The sequence below is a fragment of the Micropterus salmoides genome, unplaced genomic scaffold, assembly GCF_014851395.1.
Source record: "Micropterus salmoides isolate LMB-PRFRI ecotype aquatic unplaced genomic scaffold, ASM1485139v1 Ms_hic_scaffold_12, whole genome shotgun sequence".
Taxonomy (NCBI): domain Eukaryota; kingdom Metazoa; phylum Chordata; class Actinopteri; order Centrarchiformes; family Centrarchidae; genus Micropterus; species Micropterus salmoides.
The window spans coordinates 16,740,714-16,744,522 of NW_024040263.1; positions in this window are offsets into that span (position 1 = coordinate 16,740,714).

Genomic DNA, 3,809 nt, shown 5'->3' on the forward strand with positions numbered 1-3,809 from the left:
CTGCTGGGTTGTTGCCCTCCTACGGCCTCCTCCACGTCTCCTGATGTACTGGCCTGTCTCCTGGTAGCGCCTCCATGCTCTGGACACTACGCTGACAGACACAGCAAACCTTCTTGCCACAGCTCGCATTGATGTGCCATCCTGGATGAGCTGCACTACCTGAGCCACTTGTGTGGGTTGTAGACTCCGTCTCATGCTGCCAGTAGAGTGAAAGCACCGCCATCATTCAAAAGTGACCAAAACATCAGCCAGGAAGCATAGGAACTGAGAAGTGGTCTGTGGTCACCACCTGCAGAACCACTCCTTTATTGGGGGTGTCTTGCTAATTGCCTATAATTTCCACCTGTTGTCTATTCCATTTGCACAACAGCATGTGAAATTGACTGTCAATCAGTGTTGCTTCCTAAGTGGACAGTTTGATTTCACAGGAGTGTGATTGACTTGGAGTTACATTGTGTTGTTTAAGTGTTCCCTTTATTTTCTTTGAGCAGTGTACATTTCAATTCCAACTACAGTGTTAAGCCAACATTTTCCTGAGTAAGATCACCTGGGATTGAATATTTCATTTCTAAGAAAGACTTCCAATCAATAGAAGTTAGTAGCCCCAGGCAGGAAACATCATGAGGTAAAATGTACTGGCATGCTATTCATGTCCATAACTTTATAACCTACATCATGCTTATAAGGCTACACTGGGACATAGCCAATGTAAAAATATGTTTGGCTTTGCTGTCACAGTTCATTGAGCTGAGTGAAATATCTGAAATAACTATATCACTATACTGTATCACTAATGCATGTAATGGGAAATTGATCTGCAGCATATTTAAACTTTTTTTGATAGGAATATGCAGATCTGCTTTAGGAAAGCTTGACTTTATTGAATTTCTCTTTTATATTATAAATGATTAGCATTTGGCCTGTATAAGAGTAGATGTAAATCTGCCAGTTTTTTTATTTTTTTGATTTGGAGTGTATATTTTTCTAGACAGCCGGTAGCACGACAACATGCAGAGACGGTTACCCTGCTTGTATGAATGTCGGCGGTAGAAGCTTTGTTTGAATAATTGTCTTAATATCTAACAGGGAGACAGTTTCCCTCAGGGATCATTCCTGCCCCTGAGCCCTCATCCTTGCAATATCAAAGAATATGGGCTGAATAATCTACTTGCTTTCTGACTGGGAACTTGACCCACCTTCCCGGGGAGAACAATCATGCCCAGAAGGAAGCTTTTCCAGGCAAATTAGCTCAACTGAACTCAAACAGAAGGTATTTCTTTGAGAGGCCCCTCACCTTGACTCCACGCCTCATTTAATTTTGTTCGGGGCTGTCACTTATGGGAACAGACTTTAAGTTTAAAACTGAGCAGCTAGCTATATATAAGTAACCATTATATTATTTCACCTACTCACATGTGCCAGGTTTCCTGCTTAAAACGACGGCAGATCGTGAAGGTTTGGTCAGAAATCTTTAAACCATAAAGAAAGGTACAAGATACAGACAATCATGAGATCAAAAGGCCATAAAACTGACGGTGAAATGTCTCTTCAGGAACCTATTATCACGGTCTATACATGGCACACACACTAGTCCGTGACTCAAACTCTGTGACCCGCAGAGAGATTCCTCCTATGTGGACTGCTGGTGTGAAAACTGGCGCAGTGCCTAAAAGAAACATCTTTTATACTGTTGTCATGATAAAAGAGTCCATGTTACATCGTGGAGATCCTGAAAATCCCTTTAAAGTGAGGACAGCACAGGCCTTCACAAGAAGTAGTGGAAGTATTTCTTTAAGTAGATAGTTCCTGTTTGTTATTTGGCAGTTTTAGTTGTCAATCAGACGTAACTCACAAAACCTTCCTAGCACTATCATGGCCTTCTGCACATAACACTTGAACTAGATCTTCAGTTATATTTTTAGTTTTTAAGATGACTGCACAACTTAACTCTGACTACCCCACCAGGTACATTAAGCAGTGGCAAGTACTGTTCTTGTAGTTTTGAGGTACTTGCATTTTACTTAAGCATTAAATGCATTTACTTCATTTCAGAGAATTATGTTGCATTTTTACTCTATTACATTATTATTTAAGATCATCACCTAAACAAATTAAAACATTAAAACGCTGCTTATAAGTAAATGCTTCAATATTAATATTATAATAATAAATAGTAATAACAATACAACTCTATGAATGGCCTGTTTTGCATAATAAATACTGACTGAATTCTGAATAAGTATATTTATAATATCTTATGTCAAATTTTACTTGTAATAGAGTATTTTTACATTGCTTCTTTTTTGTACTTCTTCCACGATTAAAATACAAACTTTGGTTTTTCTTTTGAGTTTGTACTTTTCCGTTGGCTAGACTCAAAGGTCAGTTTAGGATAATACACACACCATAAAAAACAAGACAGAAAATACAACACCATACATCAAAAGTCATCTTCAGATTGCCTGATTTTGACTGAATATTACATATATTACATTATAACATTGTGAATACAAGCCAACAAAATGAATAAATCACCCTTGAGCACAGCAAGAGTTTGTGATAAGGTCAGTGAGTGACCGTGACGGTGTGTCATGTGGGACAAAAAAAAGGCAACTGAGGCCTTGTTTGAGGAAGGAAGTCATAGTACTTCAAAATAGATTTGGTTTGCTGTATGGTTTTTATCTTATAACCCTGCTGTCTTTTCTCTGCCTCTCTCTCTCACTCACACACACACACAGGCAGCAGACTGTGTGATGTGGTTTGAAGACTTCGGGAGGTTTGGCTCCTGGTGGTTTCTGGGAGCAGTACCAGCATGGTGACTTGATCCACGCTTGGCAACTGGATTGTCTTGATCTGGTCTCACCGCAGCCATGGCGATCTGGTTTTGCCTGGAGACTGAGAGGGCGGGGAGGCAGGCAGGCTAGAGTTGATCAGGAGTTTGTGTGTGTGTGTGTGTGTGTGTGTGTGTGTGTGTGTGTGTGTTTTGAATGGGGCTTTTTGTTCCAACGTGACTCACCGTGTTCTAGCCATGGTTGTTGCCTGAAGGGAGAGATGGAGGGAGGGTGAAACAGCACAGAAGAAAAAGAGTTGATGTGGTTAAGTCATTAGGAAGACTGCATGTTCGGCTGCTATGTCAAGCTTCGGCCTACTTCTCTGATGAATCAATAAGCCTGCCCATGAGAGACACACACACAGAGTAAGATTAGCTCTATCTTCTGGTTCTCCTGGCTCCAGATCTGTTTAACTTTCAGCCAACTCCTCCACAGATTGTGCGCGCTAACATGGCTAAAAGTACCTTCCATACGACATCAGTCGAACCAGATGGTGCATGTGATTGCTCACTACGGCCTATAAATTTGTCAGCAAAAGTTTGAGTTGACGTTCGTAATCCCTTTTGTCATGATTTTGATTACGCCGTGAAAACAGAAATGATTTCAACAAGAATGATTTCTTAGTTGTGTTTCTTAGAAACCACTGTTTGCCCATTTGTTTGTAAATGTTGGTGCTTTAGCAGGGTACTGTAGGCAATTTTACCCTACGTTTTTTTAAGTAATATCCATAATGTTAGAACTACTGCAAAGTTCTTGTACACCAGGAAGTGTAGGAACATAGCCTTCCTCAACAGTGAGGTGTGTGGCTGCATATGCCATTTGCTGCATGTCATCACCCCCCCCCCCCCCCCCCCGCCCTGTCTCTCTCTCTACTGTGACTATTAAATAAAGCAGAAATGCCAAATAAAGTCAACTTTAAAAAAAAAAAAAAAAACGATTTATCCGATACTTCCCATGAACCCTTGATCGCGTGTTAAA